This window comes from Danio rerio, chromosome 1 (assembly GCF_049306965.1).
Source record: "Danio rerio strain Tuebingen ecotype United States chromosome 1, GRCz12tu, whole genome shotgun sequence".
NCBI classification, from domain to species: domain Eukaryota; kingdom Metazoa; phylum Chordata; class Actinopteri; order Cypriniformes; family Danionidae; genus Danio; species Danio rerio.
Window position 1 is genome coordinate 35969751 of NC_133176.1, and position 20523 is coordinate 35990273.

General features: G+C 34.7%; 2 long non-coding RNA genes across 2 annotated transcripts; both read right to left on the reverse strand.

Annotated features, from left to right (window-relative positions):
- On the reverse strand, positions 1 to 2801 carry LOC137495266 (uncharacterized). The gene is made up of 6 exons (XR_011015190.2): positions 2745 to 2801; positions 2307 to 2418; positions 1253 to 1379; positions 1013 to 1098; positions 622 to 664; positions 1 to 524 (listed from the first exon to the last, which is right to left on the reverse strand). It is a non-coding gene; the product is annotated as an uncharacterized lncRNA (long non-coding RNA).
- Positions 2802 to 16671: 13870 nt separating this feature from the next.
- LOC141385975 (uncharacterized) lies at positions 16672 to 20250 on the reverse strand. Its single transcript, XR_012407091.1, has 4 exons — positions 20122 to 20250; positions 19398 to 19455; positions 19224 to 19288; positions 16672 to 19104 (listed from the first exon to the last, which is right to left on the reverse strand). It is a non-coding gene; the product is annotated as an uncharacterized lncRNA (long non-coding RNA).
- Between the last annotated feature and the right edge of the window lie 273 nt (positions 20251 to 20523).

The window sequence follows — 20523 nt, forward strand, 5'->3', positions numbered from 1 at the left end:
TTACAAAAGAAAATACATTTTATTTGAAAACATTCACCACTTCAACAATTCATTCAGTTTTTAAAATGCAACAATGTCAAATATGCTTTAAATGTTTTATTAGTACAGACAGTATCAACAAAATATGTATGACCAGCGCTCAAAAAGGCTGTTTCAGTCCTTTGGTCCAAACTTGATGTTTCATCAGAGCAATTTGAAAGTTCAATATAGCGTCACTCATAGTTTTCTTCTGAAATTACATTTTAAACAACTTGGCGTGCAAATCTTTCACTTCTGGTGTTTCCTTGGTCCTCCATATCAAACAGAGCAGTTTAAATGAAGGTATAAATGCTGTAAACTTGTGTGAAAACAAACTGGAGCTAGGAAATCTCATCAAGCATGTCCTGTGAATGAAGTGCTTCCCGGCCACAGGATGACCTTTTTATCCATGACGATGTAGTAGCTGCTGATCGCTCGTCTGGTGGTTCCTGATGCACGGATATAGGGTGATGCTCATCTAAGAACTCTTCAAGACTCCAGCATGACTAATAAAAATGTTTGAAAACAAATTGCAATCAAATTCTATGATATATTTAAAAGAACATTTAAAGTAAATAAAACATTCAAGAAATCTAAACTCACCTTTTGAAAATCTTCATGATGATCCACAACTTGACTCTCCCAGCTGGTTGAGGTGACAGGATATGGAAAAGTAGAAAAAACACATATATCACTGTTGGATCTCCAAAAACAATTAGGTTAACCACTATGACTAGAACTGGAAAAACAGGCAGCTGTCTGTCCAGAATCCTCAATTTAACACAACACTTGGAGCAAAATTTAGAGGAGCTTAAAATCTTTTATATCATTTAGTGATGCTGACTTCCCCAAAATATTGGCCACAGTGTAAAAAATATTCATAAATTTACAGTTTTCTGTAAGTGTGTGCTTGCGTGCGTGTGTGTGTTTGTGTGTGTGTGTGTGTGTGTGTGTGTGTGTGTGTGTGTGTGTGCGTGCGTGCGTGTTTCTTTACCAGATTCAACTTGTTAGGCCCTTTCAGGTCCAGTATTGACGCCACCTATCCTGGAGTCTAGCAGATGTTTCAGGTCCAAATATAATCTAAAATATTAGGATAAGCAGAAGAGGAAAAGTGCAAAGCACATAACAGTTCACCCACAATACAAAACTTATCACCTTCATGTCATTTGTTATTCTCTAATGCTCTAATACCCTCTCAGCTTGTGAAACAAATACAGAACTTTATCAAACATACCTTCATTATTATCACCACATATGACCAAGAAGGTGTGCTTGGTCATTTCACCAACTCTGGAAATACACCATCAGTCTCTAATCAGCCACCGTCACAGGGTCTTGTGTTAATGTATAGAGAACTGTGGCTGTTAAAAAACAACAACACATTAGTATCTAACACATATGCATAACCTTCAGATAAAAAAGAGAGATGAACATCACAAAGTATGCCTCACACTTTTTCAGATATCTTTTGATTCAGATGTTGATTATTGATAATAAATCTACAAATCAAACCTGTACCATCATTAGGCTGCTCAAATATGAATCAGTTGATTAATTTTACAGACAGGTGGCTGTTTACAACGCGCTAAATTGTCTTTAATAAAACAGAAATGTTGTGTACAGTACATGCTAAGTTTAGCCTATAGTTTTAAGCACAATATCATGCGGGAGAAAAAGCTTGAATAAGATGTTCCTGACTACAGAAATAGCCTAACTTACTAACGTCAAACATCCCGAGTTGGGAAAATCATTTTCGGGGGATACAGAGTTGATTTGCGGGAGGTAGCGGGAGAGATGAGTACCTGAAGAGCGGTAGGATGAGTTGCGCTCGACGTACCTGAAGAGCTGGGAGGGATGCGGTGGAGAAGGGTGTGCAAAGTGTTTAATGACCGGGCGGGAGACGCACAATTTCCGGGAGATTATCATTCAATTGCGGGCATCTACTTGGGCATCTGGGAGTCTCTGTGCATTTGCGGGATAACGTTAACGTTAGTCCTGCAACTTCCGGGAGACTTCTGTAACGTTAAATGACTGAGAAAGTGCAAACGCGGTCATTTAAAGACATTAATGTTAACATTCCGGTTGTCAACACTTAATATAATTCAAGCGTACATTATCACGCGAGTCTATGGACTAACGGTAACGTAACTTATATGGACGGCCACGAATGAACCAGTTTAAAAGGGCCGCAGTGTTTAAAATAACCAAATTAACATACACGGATAACAAACAATCATATGTTTTAGTCAGGAAGCCTTTTACAAGTAAGCATATGTTCATTTACTCACCAGATATGTTTTAGAAACTCTCCAAAGCTCATGGAAACCGTCCTGTGTTGCCGTTAGCATCCGGGCAGAGTAGGCTAAGTTAGGCTGCTCCGGGGATTCCCTCGCTAGTTTGCTTCGAATTAAAGGAGAAGTGTTGATTTTATTTTACAGATGGGTAACAAGGCACCAAAATGGCATTAAGCGTGACATAAATGTGTTGAACATGTACATTTGATGTTTTTCTGCACTATGTAGCCTATGCGTGAGCATATATAAAAACATTCTTGAAAAGAAGTCAATAGTAATGCAGTTAAGCTAGATACACAAACGACCATGAATGAACCGCAGAAGTTTAAAAATGTCATTCCATTCTAAAGTTATTAACTTAACAATATGTTTACAACTGTATTTCCTTAAAGAAAGTCAGTAAAATATCAACATTTAGGTAGTTTGACTCACCAGTTGCTGTTCTAAACCTCAGATGGAAAATGGCGTCTGGAAAATTCTTTAGTGACTACGCTGGCTGCTACCAGCAGGTGGAATGAGCCACAGACATAAAAGCCTCACAGACAAGGAAGTGTGGTATGCTATTTTGCAGTGGGGCATATCAAAATAGTGTTCGCCACTACGCCAGCAAGCTTGCTATTTTACCAGGCACTTTGTGAAAACCTCAAGTGATCATTTTCTACTGGGTCTATCTTTGTCACCCCCCCCCCCCCCCCCCCCCCCGTTTTATCTGTCAATTTATTGTGGAAGTAGACATCTCTAGCTCTGGTGTTGGGGCTGTCCATTCCCAACGTTACCATATTTAATAAGAATCATCCCTGCGCCTTTTTTTCTCACAAGCTCTCGCCCACTGAGTTTAACTATGACATGGGTAATTGAGAACTCCTAGCCATCTGATTACCACTGGGCGAGTGGCGTCATTGGCTACTGTCCCATTTGAGATTTGGACTGACCACCCCAATTTAACCAATATTTGAACAGCTAAAAGACTTAATACCAAACAAGCGTGTCTGCATTATTTTTTGGATTTAACTGAACTATTTTATATCGTCCAGGTTCTAAGACCGTCAAGCCAGATGCATTATCATGTCAGTTTAGTTCTTCCGAGGACCCCTTGATCGCCGAACCTACCCTGTCTAAAAGATGCATGCTGGAAGCTCTGGTTTAGGGAATCGAATGTTATACAAAACCTCTTAATCATGTAACGGATTTTTCACAAAAAACTGCATTCCCAAGCTCCCTTTTGCGAAGAAACCATGCAATTAGTCATTAATCATGTTTTAAGGTCCATGGCATACCCTTAGACATTGTTTCTGACTGGGGACCTGAATCCACCTCTTGTTTCTGGAAGGAATTCTGTTGACAGATAGGGGCTACTGCCAGTCTGTTGTCAGGTTTCCACCCACAAACAAATGGGCTATTTGAACGCATCAATCAAACTCTCTGCCATCTTCTTTGCTCTTTAGCACGGAATCTTTCTTCCTGGAGCAAACAGTTGGGGTGGGTGAAAATGATTATAACTCTACTCCTATCATCCACAGGTTTTCCCTCTTTTTTGTTGTGTAGGTTACCAACCCCCTCTGTTTTCTTCTCAGGAAGCTAAAGTATCTGTTCTGTCGGTTCAGGCCTTTATCAAGCAATGTCAATGCACTTTGAGAGCTGTAGAGCTTGCCGCACCAGAGCCCCAAGGTACATTTGCGGCCAGAAAGTCTGGTTATCCACTCATCACCTACCTCTCCAGTCTCAATCTTGTAAACTAGCTGCCAAATTTATTGGTCCTTTTACTATTATCAAGGTCCTTAATCATGCTGCAGTGCAACTTAGTTTACCTCACTATCTACCGTTTGTCCATCCGGTGTTTCACTTTCTTGCATTTAGCCTTGCATTAAGCATGCACCTGACCACCTGACGACACTCCTGCTTTTAAGTCTAAAAGAATTTCAGCATCCTACCACCGTATACTTCGGGTTTCAGTATTTCATCGACTGGGAGAGATTTGGTCCTGAGGAGAGAAGCTGAGTTCCGGCTGAGTTCCAGCTCGTTTATCGACAACTTCTCAATGTCACACCAGTCTGCTCCCTTGGGTACTGTTGAGGACCAGGTTTGTTCCTTGTTATATATTTTTTCACTTCTGTGCTCTGCTCTCAGCTGTTAGTCCTTATGATCAGCACTTCCACTGATTGCAAGAGACCAGTGTTTGCTTAACTCTCATTGGCGTCCCTATATCTTCCTTGCCTTTCCAACCCTCTTTTGTCAGTTTATTGTTTCTATGTGTGTTTTTTCAAGTTTGCATTGCTCAGCTTACCTTCATAGTCCTGTCCTGTGTTGTGTCATGTCTTGTTTCATGTCTTCTTGAACATTTTGCCTGCATATGTGAGAATTTTGCTTTCACTTGTTACTCTGCCCTAACTGCTAACATCTTGAAGTCAAGAGTCCTCAGTGTCGCTGTGGTGGGCTTACAGAATCCTCCATCCTCAATCTCCCTCCTGCCCAAGCAAGTTGCTTTTTGTGTTTTTTAGGGATGTAACGGTATCAGAATTTCACGGTACGGTAATACCTCGGTATGAATGTCACGGTACGGTATTTATTGAATCATTTACAGGAAAAAACAAAACTTATGAAAATACTCCAAAAAAGTGCCAAAAGTGTCAATGAAATACAAATTAGCCATCTATCTGTAAGCTTTGAAACAGGAACTTCAATTTTAATAACAAAAAATTATTAAACCATGTAAAAAAATAAAGTTTCAATTTAGTATTGTTGAAAACTCTCACTTTATTTCCTATAATGTATAAACTTATTGTATGTTATACTTTTAAAATGGCCATTATCGATTCTTAAAACTGATACTCAGCAAAAGAGAGGCTGTGTTTCGTATTTTCACTGAAATTGAAAGGAGGCAGTTGTTATCGGCTCCGTTTTGTTATAAATATCCACACAGTGAAGATGACGCTCATCTTATGCAGCACGGCGCCTCAACATTTCTGCTGTCTAAGTTGATAATATTAAAATGAAAATAGGCAGTTCCTTAAATCATGTTTACATTTTATTGTTGAGAAAGTGAAACAACGAAGCCAGGGTGATGTGAATGAAGTTATAAAGTACACTGTTCCCTTTGAAGATTTACCCGTGTCGTATAATCTGCTTTTCCATATCAAACTGAGAAGAAGAGACTGCAGCCTTGATCAAACTTGCAAAGTCTGAACTTACACGGAGATAATGCAGGACTGAACTGTGCGTGTAAAGCAGGTCGCACACCAGAAGCGACGCTCGGCGGCTCGCGCAGCGCCATGTATTTTAGAATTCTAAACATAGGTTTCTATCAGGATACACACACCGGCGCCACAAGTCGGCGGCTGTCGGCGGCGCCCGGCGACGGCTCAGGACGCAGTTCATTTTTCAGCCGCGCCACAGAGCGCCATCTGATTAGTTTCATGTTAAATATCATTCGAATGTGCGCGTCTGGTGTGCGATACTTTAATCTGTCATGTACGCGCCGTGTCGCGGCGCTTCTGGTGTGCGACCTGCTTTAGAGTTTTCCAGCTCTTTTCATCCCAGCTTCTAGCAGCACACTCCATTTCCGCATTACTGGATCTGTAGCAACAACAGACCGCAAGGGATGATGGTCAAGCATGGGCTGATGGCAATTGTAGTTTTCGTTACCTCCCGTTCGCTTCAATCGCCTGAGCAAATTTTCTCAGAAGACCTATAGTTTTACCGAGTCATGCGACTTCGGTAATATCGAAAAAAATTAATATTGCGGTATGACGGTATTTACAATACCGTTACATCACTAGTGTTTTTTGAAGATCCAGTTCTGTGTTTGTCTTTTCAGTACTGGTTTTTGAACGGTAGACTGCTCATTTTTGACTTTGTTTGATACAGTAAACAATTAACTCACCTCAGTCATCTGTCCATAACAGTTTCTCCTTCTTACACAGCCTGTAAGTGTAATTAAAAGGGTTGCCTTGTTTTCTGTAATTTGCAAAATATGTATTTAATTGTGTCTCATAACTTGTTATTGCTCTGCGTGTCTTGAATTTTTATTTATTTTTTCACCCATCTATTATAGATTTGTGCTTGTACTGTATCTGTCAGGTTAAATTTTTATTGGGCTATTTACATCTCACATCCTCAGAACCAAAATGTTACCTACGCTTCTTTCTTTACCAATTGCATTTGTGAGCTTGCGATCTTTTGCTGTTTGTCATTGCTATGACCACCATCAGCTGTTCCTACACATCTGTGACATAGTCAATGTACGATTATGGTTAAGAATATGGTTAAAAAAAGAGTATTGGCTGGTGTTTACTGCATTGTTTTAATGCACTCCTGCATTGGGCTCACATATACTCTGAACTTTGGCTACTTCATAAGTAGCATGGTGTGCGTTTCTTTCTGTCTCACACTGAATCCAGTCCACCAATCACAACAAATTGGGTCATCGGACCAATCAGCACAGGTTAGCATCATGCAAGGGAGGGGATTGGGAACAAATGAATCGCTGAACAACTCATATAGGAATCACTGGGATAATTATTATTGATTTATTTATTTTTTTATATGAATCATCCAAATTTTCCACGAGCAGGACCTCAATATTAGATAACCATAATCATGCAATACTTTTTCCTTTATGATATAAAACATACAATTTTTTGTTTCATCAGAAGGATCTTAATTTCAGACTCAGATATTTTGTCTTTTTCTTCTTTGTGCTCGCCATTTTTAAGCATAGACATTTGGAATGTGCCATGTGCTCTTTTATGTGGTAATGATATTGATTAGAGGTATTTTACAAAGCAGACATCTGACAGCAACAAGTTCAAGACCATTTGCTAGTTATAAATGTCACATCTGAATGAAAAGCATACATACAGGTTTTTGTGTGCACATTATTATTATTTTTTTTTCCCCTGAAATCTGAATTTCCTCAAAATGATCTTAAAACAACTATAGAATGGTTTCTTTGCAACATTTTATTAGTGGAAATCCAAACACCTTTGATAGAAGTGGAGATTTACAACATATGATTACTGGGATTCATTTCAGATGAATGAATTTGTAGGTGTATGTAGAGTTGATAAGTGGGTTTATATAGAATTGATAAAACACTGACAGCAAACAAAGTCAGCTAAAACTGAAATGTTCAGGTAAGGGTAGATCAATCTTTATCTTATAGAAAACAATCATTTAGACTGGGATAAAAGATCTGCTACAGTGCAACATTGCCTTAGGTCAGATATCTTTACTATTAGAAGACAACTGAGAGTCCATCCTCTTCAATATCTTCACAAAAAAAGCCATTTCGTCTCAGCACAGAACATTTCCCCCTTCACACCCCACTCCAGCTGTGTACGGAAATATCTCTCCTCCTGAACTTCGGTGGAAATTGAACTGAACCGACACACACCAGCAGGCATCTATTGCATCTGCATGAATTAGAGCATCCATTTGTCAGGTAAGTAAAACACAAGCAGGGGAGAGCAAGAAGAAGCGTAAGAGACAGGCCTTGTTGACTTGCTGAAATATGTTGCCAACCTTTCCTCATGAATTCTAAATCAGCATGAATTAATTCATGTCCAAAGCACACCACGAATAGAAATTCCTCAGCAGGAGTAAGAGCGCTCTCATTCCCGTACAGGGGGTATTTTTCAATGTCGCTTCACCTCTGCAGGCTAGGTAGGAGTGTGGCTTTCACATTTTGGAGTAAATATTGTTGTACTGCTATATTTAGGCCACTGAAAAAAAAAAAAAAAAAAAAAACATCTGGGTCTGTATATTTAGCATCGGGGGTCTAATCTAGGTTCAGCTTTCCTCTGTCTATTTTAATCACAATCAATCGGACATAAATGGCATACATTACAATATATTACAAACCATCTGGGGGCTTGATTGTAACATATGCTAAAGCTGGCTTTTAGGTGCTCTTGCTGAGGTATCTGCAATTCTAGGACAAAGAGGGCTTATTGACAAAAAAAAAAAAAAAAAAAATCCCAGACATATTGAATCCCTTTAAAAGAAAGGAATGAGTACAGGTATTGTTCAGCATTTACTCCCAAACACTCCATACTCCATTAGATGGATTATGTGGCAGATGGTCACAATGATTCAGACCACCATATTCTGATGAGCAAATGAATCCACAACTTTCCTTTTCAGACCTCAAGCACCTTGTTTTTTTAAAGCTCAGTTGTGAATAGTTGAATGTTAAAACAATGATTATAAATGTGTTAAAAACATATTTTCTTTGTTAAACAGAAAATAGGGGGGAAATAAACTTGGCACCAGTTGAAGTCAGAATTATTAGCCCCCCTGAATTATTAGAGCACTTTTTTATTTTTTCCTTAATTTCTGTTTAACAGAGAGAATTTTTTTTCAACACATTTCTAAACATAATAGTTTGTTGTATAGATTATCGAGAAAAAATATAGCTTAAAGGGGCTAATAATTTTGTCAATAAAATGGTGTTTAAAAAATTATTAAACTACTTTTATTCTAGCCAAAATAAAATAAATAAGACTTTCTCCAGAAGAAGAAATATTATCAGACATACTGTGAAAATTTACTTGCTCTGTTAAACATCATTTGGAAAATATTTTAAAAAGAAAATAATTGAAGGGGGCTAAGAATTCTGACTTCAACTGTTTATTATGTGTGTGTGTGTGTGTGTGTGTGTGTGTGTGTGTGTGTGTGTGTGTGTGTGTGTGTATATATATATATATATATATATATATATATATATATATATATATATATATATATATATATATATATATATACTCTCAGAAATAAAAATAAAGGTACATAATCTGTCACTGGGGTGGTACACATTTGTACTTAAAGGGTCCATGGTACCTCAAAAATATATATTAGTACCTAAAAAAATTTAAGAGGAACACTTTTGTTCTTTTTAGGTACCAATATGTACCCTTGAGGTATGTGTGTGTGTCGGAATGAATACTGAATTATTAGCCCTCTTGCCAAAATAAATCAAATAAGAATTTCTCCAGAATAAAAAATTATAAATAAATAAATATTTATTCATTTATATATATATATATATATATATATATATATATATATATATATATATATATATATATATATATATATATATATATAAATATATAGTGATGATATAATACCATCACACATAATAATGCTTATGTGCTGTCCTCAAGTTGTGATTAAGTCTAACATTAGTCCCACAACAGAAGCACGATTGAGTTGGATACTGCTTTAACTCATTTTCAATTCATTTTTAGGATGATTTTAAAGGCTTGTATACTGTTTGGTTGTTAATGTTCGGTTTTATTTGGTTATAACTGTCGCAAAGTAAGCGATAAACGATTAAAATAAAGGAAGTAATATTCAAAGTGAATTGTAAGCAAACTGTTTGTTAGACAGGTTGACACATTGAATGTGACATCTGTCTCATACTGTTACCACACTCAAAAGCATGGCTCTTGACCTTTGAAGAGACCTTAACTGAGCAGCAGGTAACATAATTAATGATTTAACAAAAAAATTAAAATAAGATGAAAAATAAACAGCAAAACACTGACTGTTTATTGTCTAGTGTTCTATAATGCATCACAGTACCAATATGGATCAGGTAATAACTTCCACAAACTCCAATTGCTTAGCAGCTCATGCTATTTATGCTTAGTGTGAGAAAAACAGTCACTTTTTGTAATTATGTTTGACAGCAGAGAATGAGTTTAGATGAATGAGTTTAAAAGAATGAGCACAATCAGGGAAAATATACAAGCAGTTTATATATATATTTTTATTATTAGCTCAAATAAACTTTGTTTTCATTTGCAACAAGTGATGTTCTTCTAATGCACAATAGTAGCACAACAATGAATAATAAAGTTGCAGCTTGAATTCTAATAAAATTTCAATGCTTGCATTTTGTATCAACAACATATATTAGAACAGTATTGCAGATACAGTACATCCAGATTAAGCATTTACCATTGCCTTTTATTTATAAGTTTTTATATGTGGAAAAAAAAAAAAAAACTTAAAACTTTTCACTTAATATTTAAATTATTTTTGACATCAATGAAAAAAAAAAGAAAAGTTTAAAGGTGTAATTTATTTTACAGTTTTTCTCAGACGCTTTGGTGCATTTATCACAACACTATTTACATTTGCACAACAGGTAATGCATTTCTCAAAACAATTAGTCATTTGTGCTCATCATAGTAACAGTTTCTCATTCCTTCCAATACATTGCAAATGCTTTTGGACATCCATCAATTACGATTTTTACAAAGAAACTACTGAAATGGCACTTGGTGTGTGCCTGAACTATTCAGTACTCCTTTAATTTTTCACTGGTGAGAAATTTAGTTGAATTGCTAGTGGCACTGAAAAAATGTCACAATCTTGAAATTATGTTGCTTTGATAGAACACAGTGAGAGAGCTTTTGATGGCTATGGGCTAATTGAAATGACTAATTGTTGCAATGACCTGGCAGCCCTTTCATGTTGTATATGGGTTTATAGCCACAAGACTGTCAGACAGTGATGACTGAGAGAGAAAACGAGAAACAGACAAAGAGAGATGCAGGATGTGGATGATTAAAAGGGAAATGTGGATATTGGTAAGTCTTTTATGCTGTCAGGAAGTAAAACCAACTCCAGTTCCCTAAAACACAGGGGTTTCTGAGGGACACAGTGTAGTAATGCAGTTAGAGAAGTGATGAATGCTGTGAGTCGAGGAATATGTCAGTGTGTGTCAGAGAGATGGTATCTTTGAGACAAATTCTCATTTTGGGCATTCTGCAGAAAAAGGGAACAGAAGGAGAGATGGAGATATTCATAGAAAATTGCTTTCTTTGTTCTAACTCTATTTAGATTTCACATGAAAATGCACTTGAAATATCAACTGTGTATGGTTATTTAGATAACATTTTGTTTATAAAGATTTAAGCAGTGGAGAGCAGAGCAGTGCAAATAGTTTTAATGGACTCCAATGTCTAACAAAAGAAGCAAAAGCTAGATAGATAGATAGATAGATGGATGGATTGATGGACGGACGGACAGACAGATAGATAGATAGTAGGGCAGCAAACAATATTGCAAAAATATAGTTTTTGTAATATTTGTAACATACATATTGCAAAAATGGGTGACATATTCAGAGATGGTAAGTGACGAAGTACAAATACTTCGTTACTATACTTAAGTAGTTTTTTCTGGTATCAGTACTTTACTATTTATTTTTTGAAAACTTTTTATTTTTACTTCTTACATTTTTACACAAATATCTGTACTTTCTACTTCTTGCATTTTTAAATTGGGCTCGTTACTTTTGTTTCAATGTGTTTTATAGCGCAATCTGTATTATTTTTGGTCATTGCCATTTTGAATGCCTTTTTGCTTCAATCAGTCTATTCTGTCATTGCGCGCCTCCATGCTGCAGTGCGCGGCTTTTTTCAACCACTGACCGCACACCGTTGGCTTATTTATTTAAGCTTACCATGGGAACAGCTAACATGAATAGGACAGGGGGAGTCCACGATGTAAACATGACTCATGTCATACTTATTGTCATATTTATACCGGGTAATAAAGCATTTTGGTTAATCAGATCACAGGTAAAACGTATAAGTAGATCGGATCACAGGTAAAACGCATTCCTGTTGAAATCTGGCATTTAAATGGGGTTAAAGTCTTTTGTCCACTTCTGACCATGGTGAACTGTACATCTCTGATCTTTTAATCTAATACTGCGGGGGAAAAAAAATCAATCAAGTGCTTTTTTTGTCAATGTTTGTACAGTTAGTACTAAAGCTATTAAATACCTATGGACACGTTATGCAATGCGGTTTTCTTTGTTTCCAAGGAGTTCACATTTCTTAGTAAATAATTTTTACTGTTTTATAGTTTGAACATGTTTATTATATACACTGTAGTCTTCATATAAATTGATTGTTAGATAAAACTTTAGAACATTACAAGTATTTATACTGGGGGATATGAATAAAAATAATGCAAAGGATCAGGAATTTATCATGTGAAAAAAGATGATGCAAAAATGTATTAACAGCATTAATAACTTTATCTGTTAAATCAAATATACTCATTACTCTAAAAAACAAACAAAATATTGCAAACGTATTTGTAGTCAAATACATTCAGTTTTGTATTTAATTAAAATATATATATATATATATATATATATATATATATATATATATATATATATATATATATATATATATATATATATATATATATATATATATATATATATATAAAATAAATATATATATATATCTTTTGGACAAAACGAAGTGTAAAATTTAGGAAATATATTAGTTATAAAAAACACTTTTTTTAAAACACAATTTATAACTCATTTTATTCATTGACATTACCTTTGGCATGTAGGGCATGAAAACTGCAATGTCGGAAGTTTGCTTCATACTCAGGGCTGTATATGCTAATGAGTGAATTGTCAATAATGAGTGGGACTTTTCCCCACTGATAAACCGTACAAAGACAATTTAAATCATTGTTTATCCACAAATGATTTTATGAAGTGTGATAACAAAAATAGAATGAATAAATATTTATTATTTATGAATTAAGAAATGTTCATAATTTGTCACAAATTTAAATGTTTAATGAAGTACTATACCCATTTTACCCATATATATATATATATATATATATATATATATATATATATATATATATATATATATATATATATATATATATTCTTTTTTTTATTTATTTTATTTAATTGTGAAATTTTGTCATAAAGGTTAATTATTGTGAATAAGCTTTTGGTTTGGTTTTAAAAAAGGATGATATTTGGTCCATATACAACATTTGAAAATTTGGAATGTTACAATTAAAAAAAAAAAAAAAAAACGAAATATTGAGAAACTTGCTCCAAATAAAGTTCTCAGAAACGCACATTTCAAGGTTTTTATTTAAGAATTTGCAAAATATGTTTATGGAACATGATCTGTACTTAAAGGGCTCCTATTTTACCCCTTTTACAAGATGTAAAACATGTTTATGGTGTCTCTAGAATGTGTCTGTAAAGTTTCAACACAAATTACTTATTAGATACAGTAATTTATTATACCCTCCCGAATATGCCCATTTTAGACTCAAAGGAGAGTGTAGCTGTTTTTGTAGCCTCTACCTTTAATTCAAATCATCTGGTTCTCCCCACTCACCATTCCTACTTGCATGTTTGTTTCTCCTGCTGCATCAAGTCAGTGACGGAGACAGACATGGATGAAGCAGAATAGGGATTCATTTAATGGATTATGGATTTAAGAGTCAAATATATATATATATATATATATATATATATATATATATATATATATATATATATATATATATATATATATATATATATATATTTGTGGTGTAGTTTATTCAGTGTCTTTTCTATGTATTTTCTTTATTACAAACATGCACTGTTTTAAAAACGTTCTAAACTTCTGAAACTCATTCTTGAAGTGCAGCTGATCACAGAGAGTTGGAACAGATCTTTTAATCTCAGGTACTTTGCAATTCCTGTTCTGTGGACAAGTGTATACATGTTACTACAGAGACATGTTAATGCATGCCTGGTGGAAAACTGTCTGATGGAAAACTGGATTTTATTTTAAGAGTCAAGAAATAAAAAAATAAAAAAAGTCTTGTTGTTTCTTTTATTCCAGTATGACAGTAGACACACTATACCTACACACAGTTCTGTCCAAACTACTTTTTTGCATCATTGTGAATCATAGGTGCCCTTTTTTGGCAAAAAAGGCAACACTTTATTTTGATGGTCCAGTTGAGTATTAGTCGACTGTTTGTTTAATATCTGTTGATACTGCTCCTTCAACAGACATTTAACTGACTGTAAGAAACTTTGCAAGTACATGTTAACTTACAATAACCCTAACCCCAACCTGACAGTCTACTTATAATCTAGTGAGAATTAGTTGGTAGGTAGATGTGTAGATGCAATGGAACTTAAATTCAACAAACAAACCATCAAAATAAAGTTTGACCAAAAAAAAAAAAAAAAAAAAAAAAAAAAAAACCCTGTTGTAGCAGGGATCAAGGTTCTAATACACAAATTGAAAAAAATACTCCCTTCCCTCTCAGGGAAAAACAAAACAAAACAAATAAACTATGATTGACAAACTGAACACTTTTTGTTAAAATACAAAATAATAAAGCAATTAACATTTGATAGTGCACAGACGGTGCTACAGTAGTGATGTAGTCTTTGGTTTTTTATTTCTGTGCAATTGTGAAAGGTTCCCAGAGCACTCAACTGAGGACCAAAATAAAGAAAAAAAAAAAAAGATGTATGGGAGAGCTATTTTTGGTCACTCTGTCTCTAATCAGACCCTTTCTGAGAGCATCAAATTCCTCCCACATCCCTAAACGCTCTTATTGTGACAACTTCTCATTTTCCCCAACACTGAAAATATGTTATCTGTCTCTGCTTGGAGCACTGGTCTCCATTTCACCCACTCATACGGTACATTTCCGAATGTCTGCTCCTGGTTATATTTAATTGAAAACCTTATTAAATTTTAAAGGCTCCATTTGGTATAATGCAAGGATGTCTTTTTGTGTGAAGCAACCAGTTGTGCGTTTTTGAAGATTGAATCTGCCTAGAGGTTTTTCTGATACATGCCCTCCTTAAAACTGTTCCAGGTTTAGCTTTACCTGAATAGCATACATCAAGCTGTACAATGAGAAGAACTTCATTGGTCTCAGGACAGTATTTCAGTTTTCATAAGGACAGACTGATACTTAATGGAGTGCGGAAGCTAAATGTACTTTTTTTTATTATTTATTTATTTTTTGTAATGCAAGTATGCATTCTCATTTTACGTATATATGGTTCTTATTAAATCAGTGTAGAATATTAATTATTACAACTTTAATGACTACACAGTGACAGTCACATAATGGAAATTGGTAAGCAAATATTGTACTGTTTTAAATGTTATAGCATTCATCTGTAAAGAATTTATAAAATAAAGGAGGGTTTAATCAACATCATTTTTAAAATAATAATGTATTATTTAATGTATGTCTGCTTTTTATATGAACAATAATGTCATGTGGGGGATTTACAGTTTTTCTTGTTTGCCTTGATGCAGCCGTCAACTGAAATTCCACATTTTCATAACAGTTAACACACAGGCCTAAACAGCGGCCTCATGGTCAAAATGAAACATTATGCTTGCAAAATGCACATACCGTGTCAAAACATTTAAAATATGCAACAAACGCTAGTTTTACCTTCAAACAACACAACTTGCAAACAAGTATATGAGCTCTTTCAATTAATCATTAGACAATGGACAACAAAAAACAAAACACAGAACTCAGTGTGAATTCTATTTGGGCTGTCAAATTTGCCTTTTTGCAAAGAATTGGATCCAGAATAAGAAATGCTTTGATTAAACTTATATTGAATTTATGACATTTTTCAAACTGTGGCTGAAAACTGAAATAACTAAAAAAAAAAAAAAAAATATATATATATATATATATATATATATATATATATATATATATATATATATATATATATATATGTATATATATTTTTTTTTAAAGCAGAAAAAAGAAAAGAGTAATAAAATACTACAAATATTAGACAAAACACATGTCAACCAATATAAAATCTATTGGGAGTATAGGACATAGCCACTATTGACCTCCCCCATCCATGCTGGCACAGAACAACACAGACCTTCCACCATTTTTAATGTTTGCAGACTGATTGCTAATTGAAGATTTTTGTGAAGGAGTGTCAAACCGGTGCTTCAGTGAATTCATACTGATCTTAGTAGTTTCTAATGGTTAGGAATAGACAGTTTCTGTTTGGTTACCATAGCTAAAACAATGAAGTTTGGACTGCCTGAATGACATCTGTGTTAACTGTTTGGAAAAATGGTGAGGTAAATGTGTCAACCCAATGAGAAAGGGTTTACACATTTGCAAGACCGGTCTTCTGCTCTGCTGAGATAGTGATAATGAAAATTAAGTGGAACCTAGTTTAGTTAACCAGATCAAAGCAAACAAGAAAAACTGTAAATATATAAATATATATACTATATAAATCCCCCACACTCAAAAAAATGATATGTTGGCGTTAATTAACTTTTTTTTGTCCACTGGTTCCACGTAACCGAGTTAAGTTATCTTTAAGAAAGAATATTAATTTTAGTGACCTTAAGTTAGTTACATAAAGGTAATGTAATGTTGTTTAGTTCAATCAACGTAACAATTATAATTTAGCTTTAATCAATGTAGTTATTTAAGTTCAATTATTCTAAAATTGATATTGTTATGTTTAACCAAATAAAAAAAACAGTTTCCGTTTCATTGAGTTTATTCAATAGCATTTTTACAGTTTTACATATTTTCCAGCAATAAAACGATTATCAAAATCCAAATACTGTCTTTATCTGTATCTTCACTTATTACAATAAGTTAAAATATTAATTCTATTAAAATAATAGTAATACAAGTATGAAGCAAATTGAAAACAATAAATGATTTTTAAAATATGCTTAGAAAAACATCATAAAATACACTTTTCAAATTAATACTTTTCATATATTACAAAAAACATTCAAAAATAATATTCTGCCTTCAAATGATTTATCAAAAATATACTTAGAAAAATTAAGTCGTCTTTTGTAAACTATACTGTACCTTCTTTACACTGAAAAAGCAGATAACACTTCAGTTGTTCAAAGAAAGTGTAGCGTACAGTCCACAGATAAAATTTCTTATTGATTTTATCACGGTCCGACAGAACGGTTTTACGACTCCTGGCTCCAAGAAGTCTGGATTTTCGTGACAGCTTAAGTTGTTCAGGGGGCCTGGATAGATAAGCAGAAAAACTTCAAAGACATTCCTTTCCAAATACCCTCACACATACACCCCCACGAGGCTGTTCCGACAGAAAGAAAATGAACTCATCAAATCCAGAACCAGCACAAAACCAATGTGTTATGTTTTGTAAACTTTGTATCTCATTTCTGACCTTTCTTACCTGTGTAACCTCTCTTATAACCTATATGCATGTTCCATGTAGGCCTTTGTAAAGCATAAATATTGTAAGGATATGAAAAATTATGCTGAGGTACTTTCAACCCCCCCATGTTTGGTACAGATGGGCTTCTGCTGACATTTTACAACACATGATGCATAGATCGAGACCATAACTCGCATTGCTTTATTCTTTAAAGCCCTGTATTAAATGCCTGTCCGCATGCTTTAGGCGGACGCTCAAATTTGCATACGCGCAGCCCAGAGACAAAGGAAGGTTCGCGCGCAAACTTTCCCCTGAAATCATTGGTCAGAATGCTGTACGGGTTGTCACGTGACCCGCAGGTATAAGCACACTTCCCCCCAAACATCTGTGCAGAAAGAGAACTTCCCAAAAAGGAACATCATTGATGGTGGCCCTCGGGCCACACGTGGCTTTCTAAGCCGCATGGACTTTTTCCCGCCACGCTTTCTTTATTTTCCGGCAAAGTAAATTCAGTTTAAAGTTTGCGATCGTGTTCGTCCGAACTGCATTACAAACTCCACGCATCAAAGGACATCAAGAGTAGTTTCATCACGACGGAAGAGAGACGCATAAGAGAGACCGCCAGACATGAAAGACCAGGTGATTTTAGTTATGCGATTAAGCTGTGCCCCTTTTATCAAAAAGGTGTTTTTTATAACCTTGGTGGTCCGTAATGGTGCGTGTGGAACTGAACGTTCTGTCACTCTTTAATCTGAAATCTATATTTTCTAGCTTTACTATTTCTCTTTGCTGTTACACGTTCTATAGACCCGATATCTCCACGTGGTTTACCTTTGTTTTGTGTTTAATGTATGTTTGTGCGTTTGTTTGTTCGTTACGTCTGACTAGTCAATAAATTCCATTATAATCAAATGAATTGTATTGTTTGCCTCACGAGAAAATGTCACTGAAATACAGATTCCCCTGCCTAGCTATTATAAGTTGTTTAAAACTTTTGAATGATTAATCTACTTCACAAGAAGTAGCAATTAAATTCCCTTTTTCTAAATGAATAGATTACAGTGTCCGCTCGGAAGAGCGGCGGCTCTGCTTGTGTTCGTTTGGTCAAATTGACAATAAATTGATCCGGAATATTAATTATTAATAATAATTCGTTATTGTTGATAATTAATATTCATAATCTGGCAATCCGCTCGGTCGCGCGAGCATGATCATTTACAATCATATGTTTGTTTGACCAAACTGACTGAAGCTTAAGCCGGAATATTAATAATTAAGAATAAACCGTTATTGTTGATTATTAATATTCATAAAATGAGCTAATTTCATTTTACAAAAGATTAACATTTTAAAGCAAAGGAACACGATCAGCACTACACCATACATGAGACCAACCATCACAGAACATGCAATAGCTACACACATTCATCTCTCTGACACTTGCACCATTTATGCACATTTGCACCAGACACTTTCTTACAACCACTCCCATCTAAAAAACAAAAAACAAAACATTGTGCATGAAGTCTGCTTTACACAGGTGTGTGGGCTTGACAAACCACATGTAAGAGCATTCTTAATTCTTAAATTTTTTTTGTATAATTAGCACATCCTGGGTGTATTGCCTCTTCTTGTTGATTTGCTGAATGTGTCCTCAATTGTAAGTCACTTTAGACAAAAGAGTCTGCTAAATGTTAACGTAACTACTGTAGATTCATAAGGTGGTGTTGCACATCAAGGTCTGGCTTCATCATGCCCAGCATCCTAAAAAAGTCAGGTAAAAAAATAAAACAATTACCAACAGATCAAAGGTGAAAGGAGGAATTGGTTTAAGAGGAAAATACAAAATGTTTAAAAAAATAAAATAAAATAAAATAGCTTACCATGTACTCCCTCACTTAGGGGCTTTGAGGATGCATTCACACCTTTTTTTTCCACTGGTGATGTTCTAAATGACATGAAATGACAATTAGTAATTTACTAAATAATTAGTAATTAGTAATAATTTTTACTGTACATCATTTTAATGTGTGTATAGGCATCTGAAGGCATAGTACCTGGATGATCCACAGTCTCCTCAGCCAGATATGGGACTTTAGAGGTTGAGCTGTAAACCTGTGAGGGAGAAAATAGATGTGAGTGAGCAAAGATTTAAAATAATAATATAAATAGCAAACGACTAAACTTAAAAATTTAAACGTGTTAGATGACCAAACAAATAAGCTTACATTAAATATGTCATCATGCTAGATGTCATCCTATTTAAGTGTCACAAATGCATTTTTGCTGATTTTTTTTTTAAGTTAACAGGCTTGAATAATACAATTAGATAATAAATAACAATGTGCCAACACCACATTTTAATTAATATTATGTAGGTTATCAAAACTAGCATTCAAACTCGACAAACTGCTTGACACTCATTTAAAATAAAGACCATCAAATCAAATAAAAAAATCAAATCACTTTTATTGTCACATTATCAGCAGCACGTGTGCTATGATGAGTGAAAAGCTTAGACTATTCTAACATGACTATTCCTTACTACCAACGTTTGCAACTTTATTTTGGGGGAGTTAATATATACCAAGTATAAAATTTCACAGGAATGCAAAACAAACTATACATTTATGTCTATAATGTGGAAAAGACACAGGGAACATGGCAATTTTATAGCAATACTATACACAAACACAACAGAGTATTACAAGAGAGTACATTTATGATTCAAATATTGTCACAGCCTCAGTATAAATACATAAAAGTAAAAAGAAATCTCACCTGTGTGTCCATATTGGGGAAAGCTTTGTGCACGTTCTCAATTTGTACTGTAATCTTCCTCTTTTGATTCCCATAATATGGCGCCGAGCTGAGAGTGATCGTTGTGGTTTGAATCTTCTTACTTCCTGTGTTGTTTTGAACCTGCGCATGTGCAGATATTACTCCACCTATTGACCAAAATGCAGTACTACAGAAGCAACACAACTCCCTTTTATTCATGTTAATTAAGCAAACTGTTTAAATGTGAAAACTTACTTTTTCTAATTTTTTCCAACACAACACTTTTATTTTTAATACACAAACATAAGCGAATTGCTTAATTTAAACATAGTTATATTCTTTGGACCAACTAAAGCCATAATTCATTTTTTTGAGTGCACATGACATTATCAATGCAAGCTA